Consider the following 16,262-nt stretch of genomic DNA (forward strand, 5'->3'; position numbering starts at 1 on the left):
TTCCCCCCCACTGTGCCATCACTCACGTTTTGCAGGCCGGTGACAGTCTCCGTCTGCTGCGAGCGTCCATGATTTCAAAGCCGCGCGTCGTCTTCTCAGCGCGTCCTGTGATTGGCAGAACACAAATTTTCCCAGTAGCGCCTCTGTTCTATGTTCCGCCAATCACGGATGCCTTCTCATCTCGTCCGAGGATGAGAAGGCATCTGTGATAGGCGGAAAACAGAACAGAGGCGCTGCTGGGAAGATTTCTGTTCCGCCTATCACAGGACAGCGAGAAGACGGCGCGCAGCTTTGAAATTATGACGATCGCAGCTGCACGGAGACCGTACCCGGCGTATAAGATGACCCCCGACTTTGGATGCATTTTTTTTGCATCCAAAAAGTCGTCTTATACGCCGGAAAATACGGTAGATTTTTTTTATTTCCTTTGCCTGTAATTGGGTTTTCTTTTGCAAGGTGAATTGTTTGCCATATTCACTAAACTAAAGGAAAATTCCCTTGAAAAGTGAACAGCCTATTTGCCTTTAGTAAATCAACCCCAAAGTGTCACTCGAAACACATTTGAAGTGCTCAATCACCAACCTATCAGCACTAGTTGACACTATCAAATGAGTATCTCTTCTGAGCTGTAAAATCACTTTTCCTGCTAGTGTGATGGGAAAACGATAGACAAGAAAACAAATAAGTCTAATAAATGAAATGCTTAATCTTAACCTTTATGTTTTTCTAAGCAGTTACTCTATATTTGTGGATGAAACAAAGGTTGAACCTCCAATGATCAGCAACACAATTGAGCCATTTTACGAGACCCTATGCTTGTAATTAACTCATTTATTTATAATGTTGATAAAAACTAATGAGTTGAGTGCTATCTGATCAGATAATGTCCATCATTGCTAATAACATTCTTTTCCAGAGGCTCCTTTCCACAGGTCTTCTCTATAGTGCTGTTGTGGTTATTCTATAGCCTCGGGATACCTATAATCATTGTTGTCTTCAAAAATAATGCTACCTTGCTAAGGTATGCAGTGCTTTTCAGCTCAAGCAAACCTTAGGGGTGGCCATACATTCTCTGCTTTTTGCAAGTGATGCAAAAAATATATGAATGCTGTGTAAAACAATCTTGGAAAACAATTTTAGACATGAATTCTATAGCAACAAACATAAGAGGTACTTATTAACGCACTCAAGAACTGTCAAACATTTAAAACGTCTGCTTGTCTACAGATGTGTGAGGAATCCACATGCATATCCAGTGGGCAAACTGTCTTGTGCAAGCTTCCCATCTAAGACTCACACAGTGCTCGAATATTTTATTAAAGACTAAGTGAACTTAGTTATTTTATACAAACAACTATATAGCAGCTAGCCAATATGTTAAATACAAAAGTGCAGCTGTAAATTAACTATACAAATATATTATGAAATTCATGAAGAAAAATAAAGTAAACAGAATTAATAATAAATTACCAAAACATACCCAATGCATCCTACACCCCTACCCGCCTAAAGGCCTAAACAGGAAATCGTATTTTTTTTTACCAGATTGTACTAATTTCATTTAACTACTTAAAGTGGTTGTAAACCCATTACAACCACTTTAACCTTAAGGTAAGCCTAGATTAAGGCTTACCTGTAGGTGCAAGAAATATCTTCCAAACCTAAAAGGTTTAGGAGATATTTGCAGAAAATACAAGCCAGACAATGGCGCAGGTGCACCATTTCCAACGGCGATCGTGCCGTGACTGGTGGCTCCAGTGACTGGCTCCCGCGACTCCAGTCACAGCGCCGGAGCCGCGATACCCAGAAGTCACTCCGGGAGAGATGGCGGCGACGGAGGAGGAGAACAAGGACCGCTGCGGGGGGCTTCGATCTCAGGTAAGTAAATCATAATGAGCTAGTATGCTATGCATATGCTACGCATATATGTTTTATAGCAGAAAGTAAAAATGTTTTTTTTTTTATATGTCTGTATTTTTTTGCTTAATAGCGCAAAAAATAAAAACCGCAGAGGTGATCAAATACCACCAAAAGAAAGCTATATTTGTGGGGAAAAAAGACATCATGACCGCACAAATCAGGAACAAAGATTGTCTCTGGACAGCCACACTCTGAACAAATTGTAGCCTTTTATTAAAAGAAGGACAGCACTACAAGTCACAGCAAAATAAAAAAACCTGACTACTAACGCTTTTCGCACTGAAACTAGTGCTTAGTTTCAGTGCGAAACACGTCAGTAGTCAGGTTTTTTATTTAGCTGTGACTTGTAGTGCTGTCCTTCTTTTAATAAAAGGCTACAATTTGTTCAGAGTACAGCTGTCCAGAGACAATCTTTGTTCCTGCTTTGCTAAGTGCATTGCCTGCACCTGAGTTGTCTGCAACGGAGGATATTCATCTGGGTTCCCACCTGGAGCGGCTATTCCCTTTTCTCATGACCGCGCAATTGTCAGTTAAAACAATGCAGTGCCGTATCACAAAAATGGGCTGGTCTGGAAGGCATAAATCCTTCCAGAGCTGAAGTAGTTAATCAGTACAATTTTAATCCAAATATACAATGCAAATACATTACATCTTTTCCGAATTGTCCGATAATCTCATTATGTGTACCAGGCTTTTTTTTTTTATAAATTCTTTGTTTAAGAAAGAGCATACGGGAATACAGAGACACACGTTCATACAGAATACAGTAAAGCTAGATCTTCCCCATACTTTAAAACATTTATCACATGAGACGGAGGAGAAATCTGTCATTGTAGGGGAGGCCCGTGGAATATCGAGGGAATGGGAAATGGTCCCGCATGACCATTTTTGCAGCAATCGCCGTTTTCTAGAAGTTGACATTAGAGCCCAGCACCGACCGGCTCCAATGGCTCGGCACTCGCGTGCCGACGTCATGGAGAGGTAAAGCGAAAGAGAAAGATAGGTAAAGCAGGGAGCAAGGGGTAGAGTAAAATTTTAAGTAAAGAAAAAACGAGGGGGGTGGATGGGGGGGTATTACCGCCATCCAGCTGCACCCATGCCATCCGGGAAGCACTTAGAATCGACCCCCTTAGGGGGACCGGGCCACCAGCTGTCCGTACTCGTCCGAGTAGATAGATTCATGCCAGTAGAACCAAGTTTTGGAGCATTTCTCGTTGAGGCCCCTCTCCATGGCTACCAAGTCCTCCATTGCGTGGATATCCTCCACCCTTTTTAACCAACCGGCCACCGACGGAGGCTGGGTCTGCTTCTGTGTGTACCAGGCTTTAATCTCCACAACCTTTATTGGACTGGATTGGCCTAGCCAATTTAGCTTCTATCCAAACATTGTGGAAGATTCAACCAATGCCCCAGTGTTGCAAAAATCCAGTATTTACATTTCGACCCTTCTAAAGGTTAGATACTCCCTGGGATTTGCTATTTTTCAATTAAATAACCTTTTGATGACATTTTTTTGCTTTGTTCCTTTAGGCCTGGATAATTCTTTCCAATTTAACTGATTGCCGCAGTTGGTTTATACCCAAAAGATCTTAATGTGTACAGAACAGGTGACAGCAAGAACCATAATACCATGCCCAACACAGCTGTGAAGCAGTAAAGGCAGGGATCTCTGAAAGTATTTTAAAATGTTCTTTAGAATGTATAACACTAGCATTACAAAAACTGAAGATATGTGAATCCATAAGGAGGAAACCTTAATGATTGAACATTTTGGACAAGTGCCTGTTTTCATAATGTTGGCTACAAAAAGGCCAGGTGGTGGGCACCCACGAGGAAAGGAATGACACAAGGGGATCTGAGCTATTGATAAGAATGTTACAAAGACATTGAAACAGAGTCTATGTTGAAGTTTTAACCAGGTAGAAACACTCACAGATAATTATGCAGTACTTGTGAAGCGTGATGTTTAAGAGCTGGAAGCACCTGCCACATGAGGCAGCTAATAGACAGTATGAAATGAGGCACAGAACTGGAAAGGGTCCACACAAGAACAATAGCAAACAGTGCCTATACTGTCCCTCTACAGTGATTCAGTGTTTTTTTTTTAAGCACTGCCCTTACTAAAGATGGCCACGGAGGTCATCCAGGGCAGGAGTATCCAATAGGACAGCTGTTCACCTGATAACACATGGAGACCTAAGAGGAACGTGAGTTCCTCCTGTCCTCTACTCTCCCTGCTTGGTGGTTGTGGACAGTGCCACCTGTGTAGGGAGGTCAACCTACACCTGCCTATATAAGTTTAATATTGAACATTTTTATCAAATTTTAGATGTGGTGGACTGGCACTTAATGACCACAAAAGGAAAGACCTACAGAACTCTATACAGGATTAAACCTTGGTCTATTATGAAGTGGTTATTGATGTATTCCTAATTCACGTTCATAATAATTTTATATGAGGGGCGTGGCCTGGACATGCAGCAATGAGGACGTGTTTGTCTAGAGCTCCGGCGCCGACACCACAATAACCTGTTTCTTCAGCTACTTTTCACAGCCTCTAACCCTTGGACCATGCGGAAGAGAACGGGCAAGTCTCTCCCCAAGCCGGGAACCCCGTCTGGTTCCATAAAGAGGTTCCTGGCCGTGGAACCGGAGGATGTGGAGGATATGGATGGCCTGGGCCGCTCTCCACGTGGCACGAACCCTGGAGCGGGCTCCACCTCCCGCCGTAAGCCAGAGCACAGGCGCCATTCCCCTGCCTCGTCTGCTTGTTCGGATGGTGACGGCAGTAGTTCCAGACGCTCTGAAGGCGCGGCTTTGGTCGGCGGTTTACCGACCAAAACAGAACTTGCGTCTATGTTCCTGAGCCTGGAGCGGTCCATCAAGAAAGAAATATCCGCGGTGAGAGCGGACCTGTCGCAGGTATTGGAGCGAGTGGAGGAATCTGAGCTACGTCTAGACTGCAACACGGCCGCCATTATAAACCTGCAGGCATCCACCAGGTCCCTCACTATTGCACACAGTATGGCTCTGTATAAGATCGAGGACCAGGAAAATCGTAACAGGAGAAACAACATACGCATCATAGGTTTACCTGAGGCGACTGGTGACGATGCGTGGCATTTTTAATGGTATGCTGGGCCTCGCAGCCGACCACCCGCTCAAATTGGACAGGGTCCACAGGGCCTTGCGCCCGCGCAACCTCTCCACAGATACCCCGAGAGATGTGATCTGCAGGGTCCACTATTACGAGGAGAAAGAGCGCATAATGCGCAAAGCTAGAGAGACTGCCTCCCTGGACTTTGATGGTGCATCCCTGTCCTTCTACCCGGACCTTGCCAAAGAAACGTTGGACCGCCGCGGGGCCCTAAAACCCCTGATGGTGAAACTCAGAGCCGCTTCCATCAACTATCGCTGGGGCTTCCCATCGGTCCTCATTGCTCACCGTGATGGTAAGACCGCAATTCTCCGCTTCCCAGAGGACCAGGAAAAGTTCTGTTTGGATGTCAACATCTCTCCCCCTGAATTACCTGGTTGGCAGGATACTATCCCCACCCTGCCCACTGCCGCTGATTCACAGTGGCAAAAAGTAGGCCCCAAACATCGCCCTGCCACCACGGAGGCCTCTCCTCAGTTGGAGTGAGTACTGTACTACGAGTTTGGGGCCTTCCAGCTCTAATTTCGTCCATTTTTCTTGACTAAGTATTTTTGTTCTTGCGTATTTTTCAGCCTCCTCTGGGTTCCATGGCTGAGTTTTGTGTCTCAGGAGCCACCTTCTCCTGATCAGGGACACACTGATCCGTTTTTCTTTGTTATTCTTTTTGGTTCACTTTTGTGTTATATGGTTTTTCAATTCTAGACTGCAGGTTAAAGCGGTGGTTCACCCTGCAGAACAACTTTTTAGCATAAAATTAGGCATAGTAGCGCGAGCTACAGTATGCCTGTCTTAATTTTTTTATCCCCGTACTCACTGTGTAATCGTACATAGAAGATTCCAACTGCCCGCGGGGAATGGGCGTTCCTTTCAAGAGGGAGGGTGATTGACGGCCGGCTCTGGCACGTCACGCTCCCCGAAGACAGCCGGAGTAGGTCTCGGCTCTTCACGGCGCCTATGCGCAGGCGCCGTGAAGAGCCAAGCCTATTTCGGCTATTTCCGGAGAAGCGTGACGCGCCAGAGCCGGCCGTCAATCACCTTCCGTCTGGATTGGAACGCCCATTCCCCGTGGGCAGTCGGAATCTTCTATGTACGATTACACAGTGAGTACGGGGATAAAAAAATTAAGACAGGCATACTGTAGCTCGCGCTACTATGCGTAATTTTATGCTAGAAGAAATTTTTTTTTTTTTTATAGGGTGAACCCCCGCTTTAAGTATTGTTAATGTTCTCTTTACACTTTGTTATATAAGGTGTCGGCACTAACCCTATTTCGAATCATGCTCCGATCACTCTTACGCTAAATATCCCTTCTCTGTCCCGTAGACCCTCGAATTGGAAACTCAATGATCATCTCCTTTCAGATGACATTGATAAGAAAATGCTTCATGATGACTTGGCTTGGTATTTTGCGGAAACCATGCTCCCGGACGTTATGCTGGGCACGTTATGGGAGGCCCACAAGGCCTTTATCCAGGGGAAGTTTATTGAATTAGGCTCAAGAAAAAAGAAGGAATGAACTTCAAAACAACTGGAACTGATCCGTGACATTGAGGCTTAATGTCAATAACACAGCCATACACCATTAGGCCTAGTATACAAGAAAACCAATTTACCTACCCAATGGCATGTTTTTGGACTGTTAAATGAATTGAAGCAACCAGGGAACATGCAGAACTGTGCAGATAATAAATATGAACTCCCAGCAATGCAGGGTCCACCCCATCATGTGCTTTCTACCCCAAGCCCCCCTTGTTATGGAGGCCAGTGTTTGGTGCAACCAAGTTGACAGCATACAAAATAGGCCACCAAACAGGAAGAGACATTAGTGAAAGGCAGTGTTTCTAGTTGCCTCTGCAACTTTTTACAACATAGGATGAACATGGGAGGAGCGCCTTGCTCAAAATAATGGTTCCAAGAATGATGGATGACAACCAGAGTAACTTGGGTGCCTTGTGGCATATCAATGGATTCTACTTCTGGATACTTTCAGAATAGAAGGAGATACAGAATTTGCATGTGCCCTTGGATGTGAACAGTAAGTCAGGGGGTGAAAATATTTTCTGTGAGCAGACAGGAAGTGCAGACGTGGAAGTTCCACTACGTCCCAGAAGATGTTTTTGATCTTATTGATGGTGAGAAACAGAGGATCCATGAGTCGGCCTCTTAGAAAACCTGGGTGTTCTACTTTCCTATTGGAAACACTGCGAGGCAGTGCCGATGGAGCATACACACGGCCGTGATTCACGGCCAAAGCTCCATGGCAGTTTTCCTGCCGGGTTCTCGGCTTTCCCCTCGTTTTTTTCAGTGGACTTTTTACCGCAGAGAAAACCGAGCATGTGTACAGGGCTTCAGTGGGCAACTGCACTGAACTTAGACAGCTATCGAAAATAGAAACCTACTAAAATGGTCTGTTTCATTATGATCCTACATCCAGTAAAGAGGAATTCTGGAAGGACTAAATCTCTTTATTCCAGTGGATGGCATGGTGGGCTATACCCATGGAATAAGTGCAGGGTCAGATTCGGTTAGGAAACTGGTGGTGGCTAGGAGATGGATGGTCAGCCAGTCAGTAAAGAATTCCATCTGGACCATGTGCCTTTTATCCTGCAATACCCATGTTCTTTGGGCAGGTGTTTGGAGGTTCCCCATGCCCCTTCCCAAGGGAGCTGGTTAACAACCAAGAACTTTGAAGCCCCTTACAACTAGGTTGTGACAAGTACATGTGAGTGTCCTGACAGGTCCATAGGTTTACCAGTTTTTAACATTCCTTGCTGTAAACTTTACAGTAAGACCCAACCTGGGAACTAGCAAAACAATGCACCCCTACAAGGCCCTTTGAGTTTGTGTTGTTAGCTTCAGGTTGACTTTAGTTTAACCACTTCAGCCCCGGACCATTTTGCTGGTCAATGACCGGGCCACTTTTTGCGATTCGACACTGCGTTGCTTTAAGGCCGCGTGCACACGGTCGAACATGTCCGCTGAAACTGGTCCGTGGACATGTCCGACCGTGTGTACGGCCTAGCGGACAGGTTTCCAGTGGACAAAAGTTTCTTAGCAAGCTAAGAAACTTGTCCGCTGGAAACATGTCCGTCGGACATGTCCGATGGTTAGTACACCTAATCCGACATGTCCGCTGGTTATGACGTGTAACCAGCGTCCCGAAATCCCGCGCATGCGTCGAATTGATTCGACGCATGCGTGGAAGCATTGCACTTCCGTGTTTGAGAACGTCGGTGTCTTCTACGTCACCGCGTTCTCTGTCCGCGGGGTTTTGGTCTGATGGTGTGTACACACATCAGACCAAAAGCTCCCAGGAGACATGTCCGATGAAAATGGTCCGCGGACCGTTTTCATCGGACATGTCTCCTCGTGTGTACGGGGCTTAACTGACAATTGCACGTCCGACGTGGCTCCTAGACAAAATTGACGTCCTTTTTTCCCCGCAAATAGAGCTTTCTTTTGGTGGTATTTTTTTACCTCTGCGGTTTATATTTTTTGCACTATAAACAAAAATATAGCGACAATTTAAAAAAAATTCTATATTTTTTACTTTTTGCTATAATAAATATCCCCCAAAATATATATAAAAAAAACATTTTTTTCCCTCACTTTAGGCCAATACGTATTCTTCTATTTTTGGTAAAATCGCAATAAGCATTTATTGATCTGTTTATTGAAAAGTTATAGCGTTTACAAAATAGGGGATAGTTTTATGGCATTTTTATTAATATTTTTGTTACTAGTAATAGCTGCGATCAGCGATTTTTATTGTAACTGCAACATTATGGCGGACACATAGAACACTTTTGACACCTTTTTGGGACCATTGTCATTTTTACAGCGATCAGTGCTATAAAAATGCACTGACTACTGTGAAAATTACACTGGCAGTGAAGGGGTTAACCACTAGGTGGCGCTGTAGGGGTTAAGTGTGCCTAGGGATGTGTTCTAACTGTAAGGGGGATGGGCTGTGTGTAACACTACAGTGATCACAGCTTCCGATTGCAGGAAGCTGTGTGCACTGTCCTGTCACTAGGAAGACTGGGGAAATGCTTATTTACATCAGCATTTCCACCTTCTTCCTCGTCGTGTCACGATCGCGGGTATGCCCGCGGACATCAAGTCCGCGAGACCCACGGTCGGAGTCACAGAGCTCCCGGCGGGCACAAGGGGACGTATATATACGTCCTTCTGCCTGTCCGTGCCATGCTGTCAACGTATATAGTTGTGCGCTGGTTGGCAAGCAGTTAACACACTTCAATGAAAGTCTAAATAATTTAGACTTCAATTTGACAGCCGTGTAGGTGCGCAGCCCCGAACCCACACTGTCTGTGTGCAAACACGGCCATTGCATGGGCATAGGCTTAAATATGCCTGGACAAACAAGGCCTTAGAACCTCCCATTCACTTTCTATTTTTTGCAATGCAGCACAGAGTGCTGTGGTGCACCAATAGGTGTGTGCAGTCTATTGCTTAGGGTGTGAACCCTAAGGCTCAAAAACACAGGTGTGTGTCTACATATATATGGCACTGGCACATTGACCTCCCTGCCCGCACAGTGCAAGAGAAGTACTTAAGCACTTTTCTAATGGCAGAGCCGGCAGGAGGGTAATCTTTCCTATATTCTCACTGGCAAACAAAGCGATAATGCTAATGTGCATGGGTTGATTAGGGTGTGCCCAGGCACACCCTGTGCACACGCCTATCGGTGCGCCATAGCGCTGGTGTAGTGATTTTCCTGTAAACAGTTTACTAATGCATAGCTTATGCTTTAACGCTCATTGTAGAACAGGTTTTAATGCACATTAACGCACATTGAAAGGCGTAAATGGGCCTTTAATGTTAATGTAATAGATAATGTGATGGTGCGCTTGGCTTGGACTTTATTTAAAGTTCAGTTTCACTAGATACAAAAGCATCATCTTAATGAACACAGCATTATTCATTTGTACAACAGCTTTAATGATCTTCAGAATAGTCATGTTTCTATTTGTTTCTTCTCCAGAAAAATGCATAGCCTATAATATGATAGCTCCTATAAGGTATTGAGATCAATAAACACTGGGCTAGATTCAGCAAGGAGATACGACGGCGTATCTCCGGATACGCTGTCGTATCTCTGAGTGCGGGCCGACGTATCTATGCGAATGATTCATAGAATCAGTTACGCATAGATTTCCCTAAGATCCGACCGGTGTAAGTCTCTTACGCCGTCGTATCTTAGGCTGCATATTTACGCTGACCGCTAGATGGCGCTTCCGTATATTTCCGCGAGGAATATGCAAATTAGGTAGTTATGCCGATTCAGAAACATACGTCCGGCCGGAGCTTTTTTTTTATGTCCTTTACGTCAGGCTTTTTTCGGCGTATAGTTACCCCTGCTATATGAGGCGTATCCTATGTTAAGTATGGCCATTGTTCCCACGTCGAGTTTTGAAAATTTTACGCCATTTGCGTAAGTCGTTTGCGAATAGGGCTGGAAGTAATTTACGTTCACGTCGAAAGCAATGATGATTTGCGGGGGAATTTCGAGCATGCGCACTGGGATTTTTTCACGAACGGCGCATGCGCCGCTCGTAAAAAACGTCAAATACGCGGGGTCACAGTTAATATACATAAAACAAGCCCACATCATCCACATTAGGCGGGCTTACGCCGACACACATACGTTACGCCGCCGTAACTAAGGGCGCAAGTTCTTTCTGAATACGGAACTTGCGCTCTAATTTACGGCGGCGTAACGTATCTGAGATACGCTACGCCGCGCATAAAGATAGGCGTTTGTATCTGAATCCAGCCCCCTATGTATAGTAGGAGCTTTGTACACTATGTGTACCGTTGGTATGTAGATCCCTTTGCCAGCTCTTCCCTGGGCTATGGGTATCTTCTGTTGTAAGTTTATCACCTTTAAAAAAATTATAATGTTTTCACCTCCAAACTTCCTCCTTTTCCAGTGTTTGCACCTTACCGGAATGGATGGAATTATTGCCATTAGCAAAATCAAATACAACAGACGCTGTATCCTATAGGCAGATTGGTTTGGCAGGGTTAGGCTATGGTTATCTCTTCTACTATACCTGCCTCTAATCACCACTTCTGTTAATTGGAAAGCTAGATAAACGATCACATAAATGACTTTCCTCCTCTCTTTTGTTTCCCATTAGAGAAGCTCATTAAAAATGATCTACAACTTGTTATCTAGTTTGGGATGGCCTTCCTAAGAGAAACAAAACAAAACATAACCAGGTTTCTAATCTTTTACAACGGGATGTGTAGGAATCGGAATAAGCTTATCCAAGCAATTTCTTGAGTTGTGCCTCAATAGGTAAAAATATTTCAAAGAGCAAAGTACTGCAACACCAAACCATGATATATAGATTTTGACAAAAGTTATTTGTTTGTGGCATTCAATGCATACATGGACAGAAAGTTGCAAGAAACTGGGCAATGACTTTAATACATAATTTTGCTGGGGTTGTACATAAAAAAAGAAACAGATTTAGTATTCAATATTATGTATTTCAACTACAGAGTTTAAGGTTAGCAATAGAGGTTGGTAAATACATGCAGTACACAAAGATGACATCATAGTCAGTAAGTATACTAAGGGAAACCCATTATCAATGCTTCTTACATAATTGGTGATATTGCAGGGATCACATCAATCAGATGAGGCACTGCTTTTGATACCCTAGCAGACCCCCAAGCTCATTGTAATATAATGCAAAGGCAGTTCGGTACACCTTTTTATTGTATATGTCCTTTATATGTGAACATAGCCTAAGAAACCTGTAATATTTGTAACATGTGTTGGTAGGGTTGCCACCTTTTCTTCAAGCCAAGCCCAAACATTTTAGCAGCCTGGAACACCCTTGGGTGCCCCAAGGAGAGTAGTAATATTGTGTGCATAGTGTGCCCCAGCGAACAGTGGGTGTGACCAAGTTGCCCTTGCTGTCATAATTGCCCTGCCCCCAGTGATGCCAAACCTGAACCCAGACAGCCACCCACAGTTTGTGGACAGCAACAGATTTGTGTGTGACTGTCTTGGTTACTTGGGGAGCCACAGCCTGGTCTGAATAATGTGTCCAGGTTTTAGTCTGCCTGAAACCCGGGACATATGATTCAAAGGGTGAATCCTGGACAGGTGACAATCCTATGTGTTGGTCAAAGTGTTAAACTGAGTACCATCTGAAAACCCACTTCTGATACTAAAGTATAGCAAATTAGACAGATTAAACACTTGTATTGTATTGTATTGTATTATATTGTATTTAATTTGCTTAAAGGAAAAGTTTACCTTTGGAAACAAGTTACATGTCCCACTTGTTTTTGAAGGTGGAACATGTTCCCACTGCTGCAGTTACTCCCTGATCCGCTGCCTGTAGATCTTCTCCCTGATCTTGCTGTCAAAATGTTGTTCTAAAAGAGCTATGTGAATGGGGAAACTACAAGAACCAACGGTCTTTGTGGCTTCCAGCTTGTAGTTCTCAATGGACTACCAAGACGCTGTTGAGCATTATAGGCAGTTCATTGATGCTTCCTGTCATTGTGTAACACCCTGCTCATATGAGTTACAATCAGACAGCTTACACAGACAGTCTGCAGGAGTCCTGCATTGCACCTGTGATCTGATGGCAGGTTCAAAAAAGAAAATGCACATTTTATTACCTTGCTAAAAGGCGAGCATTTTTTATTTTATTTTTAAGGTGAACTTATCTTTAAAACTAACTCCATTTGTGAAGATATTGCAGCAGCCTAAGTGGATGGACCTTTGTTCACATGGATTTTGCATTATCATACAAGTCTACAGGAAGCAGGTCAACTGCAGGTTAGAAAGGGGTCCACTGCAGGTCAAATGCACCTGTCAATGACCGTTGAATGATCTCATGAACAACTAAAACTGATGTCGAACTAATGCCATTAATGCAAGCCCAAAGCATGTTGATACAGCCGTTGAGGGTGACCATAATCATGCACATCTTTCCTCATCTATCAACTTTTCCTGCTCAGTTCCCATATTTGCGGGAAACACAGCAAATTCTGAGTGTTTCCCGCACTGCAAATCACACTCTGTTCATGAGATCTGCCACCGTTGTCCATGTTGAATGAGAGAAAGTGATGTAACCAGCACACCAAGATCTCCAAAAAGGTTCCAAAGATTTAATTAATTATAACATCTTTCCAGCAAATAGCAACGTTTCGGAGCCACGCAGGGCCCCTTCATCAGGCATGTGAAAGGGTTCTGCGTGGCTCTGAAACATTGCTATCTGTTGTAATGATTGAACCCAACTTGGAGATCGAGGTGTGCTGGGGACATCACTCTCTCTGACTATTCACAATTCCAGCCGGTGATCACTTCAGCACTCACTTACAAATACAGCCATCTCTACAGGAATGTGTGTGCTGGGAATAGTGCATTGGAATTTTACATTAATGACACCCCAAAACAGATCACAAAATGCAGCGTGATTGCAAAAATCGTAGCGCATGGGTGTACGCATCATTGCAGCAAAAAAAAAAAAGGTCACAAAATAATGGGATCAAATCGCAATGCAAAGAATCACATATGATTTCAATAGAAATGCGGTGCAATTTCTATCCGAATCACATGCGGTGTCCTGCATTACATATATGTAAACCCAGCCTCAATCACCATACCGGAGGCACCGTACACACGACCAAGAAACTCGACGGGCAAAACACATCGTTTTGCTCGTCGAGTTCCTTGTTCGGCTGTCAGAAAACTTGTCGAGCCAAATGTTCCCATTGCCCAACGAACATGCTCTCTTTTTGGCTCGATGAGTTTCCCGACTGGGGTTTCTCGGCGAAAAGTGTACACACGACCGGTTTTCTCGGCAGAATACGTCTCCCATCGAGTTTCTTGCTCATTTCTGCCGAGAAAACCGGTCGTGTGTATGGGGCCTCAGACTTGGTTATACAAGACAAGAGTAGCAATGCGGGAAAATAAATTCAGTATGATATGAACGCCACTTTGACTTTATCATTGTTTTTCTTTTCAACTTTTTTTTTCGCTTTGCCATCATTAATTGTCTTCTTCGCTTATCTGCCTTGTGATGCATTACCAGTTGTTTTATTGCCACCTTGATGAGTACTATCTTTATTAGATCTTGCTCAAGCCCATGGCCATCCTTGCGTATCACCCAAGATTACTCAAATCCAAAGGGATTCTCAATTTCAGTTCTCTTTGCTTCTTCTTATAGATGTTAAACCCAGTGTTAATGTTTCATGTTGTCTCCTTTCGAACATAATTTAATCATTTTGTTTTTGTGTTTCTAACTATATGCTAACCAATCTGTGCACTGTAAAAGAGAACTAACAAGATGAATACAATGAACAGCTGCTTTCTAAATGTTAGTTGGTTTTTAAAAAATAAATAAACAACTACAACTTGTCCACGTGGATATTTATTAAAACGGTTCTAAAAGCTAAATTCTTAAAATTTTAAATAATAAACATGTCATACTTACCTGCTCTGTGTAATGGTTTTGCACAAAGCACCCCCCGATCCACATTTTCTCAGTTCTGGCTCCTCCTTTTGATTTAGGAACAGAATATCAGGTTCTTTGAAACTGACAATAGGAATTTGAATGAGCTCATACAGTATTTGTACAAACCAAGCTACCCAAAACGTTATGGTGTGTGGTAAAGGTGGATTTATTTGTAACAGATTTGGCAGTCTACAGGACTGATATGAATGGTAGGCCCTTGTGGAAAGAATCTGCACCATAGAGGTCACATACAAGACACACAGAATAATGCAATTTTCATACACACACATTTTTCATGCTATAAATATCATACCTGAGTAGGTTATTGGCCACCCTTAAATGCTGGGGGTATTTCAGATATGGTTATGAGATTAAAGTGTTACTAAATCCCAAATTGAAATGATAATATATTGCAGTTTACCAATCATTAGATGTGGTTGCTGCATTTGTTTTATTTTTTATGCTTTTAGGGCCTGATCCACAAAAACCGGCCGTAACTTAACTTTTGCCATTTAAGTTACACCGCCGCAAAATCTCTACCTAAGTGCCTGATCCACTTACCTAGAAATTTTCAGCGGTGTAACTTAAATTCGTCCGGCACAAGGCGTGCCTAATCTAATGGGGCGAGTCCCATTTAAATTAGGCGCGCTCCCGCGCCGGACGTACTGCGCATGCTCCCGATGTTATTTTCCCGACGTGCTTTGCGCGGATTTACGTTGCACCGGGTTTTGATAATCGCGACAGGCGTAAAAAAAAAAAAGAGTTGCGGCGGGAAATTTTTTTTTTTTTTTTTTTTAAATGACAGTGACGCGGGATAGAAGGGTATACTTTTACAAGGTGTAAACAGTTTACACTTTGTAAAAGCAGCCTTAATTTTGCGACGGCAAACTAATACTTATGGAGAAAAAACGAAGCGTAAAAGCTTCGTGGATCTCCTTAAGTGCTAATTTGCATACCCGACGCTGGATTTCGACATTTCGAAATTCCCCCAGCGGCGGCTGCGGTACTGCATCCTAAGATCCGACAGTGTAAGTCTCTTACACATGTCGGATCTTCTGCCTATCTATGAGAAACTGATTTTGTGGATCAGTTCCATAGATAGAAACAGGGATACGACGGCGTATCAGTAGATACGCCGGCGTATCCCTTTTGTGGATCAGGCCCTTAGTTCCCTCTTTTTTCACCTGGTGATCTGGCCAGTAATACGCCTCCTGTATTAGAGTGCCCCCACTCTGAAAGAAGGAGCACATGGGCACCATTGGACAGCAGCATACAGTAACAAATTGAAGCTGAACTCTAGTTAATACTTTATAATCAGTTACAGTAATAGTCTTTTGCTTTTTTGGGATAAAGGTTTTACCTACATAAATATGGGGTGATCATCATTTTTAAGCTCCCTGTCAGTGGCAATGATTTATCTAATTTCTACAACTGCAAAATAGCTTGTTTTGTTGAAAAGCAACACACTAGGTCAGTGTTTCTCAACTCCAGTCCTCAAGGCGCACCAACGGGTCATGTTTTCAGGATTTCCCTTAGTTGGAATGGCTGTGGTAGTTACTAAGGCAGTGAAACTGATGAAATCACCTGTGCTAAATAAGGGAAAGCCTGAAAACATGACCTGTTGGGGCGCCTTGAGGACTGGAGTTGAGAAACACTGCACTAGGTGGATCACCGGG

This window comes from Rana temporaria, chromosome 8, assembly GCF_905171775.1.
Source record: "Rana temporaria chromosome 8, aRanTem1.1, whole genome shotgun sequence".
Lineage (NCBI taxonomy): Eukaryota > Metazoa > Chordata > Amphibia > Anura > Ranidae > Rana > Rana temporaria.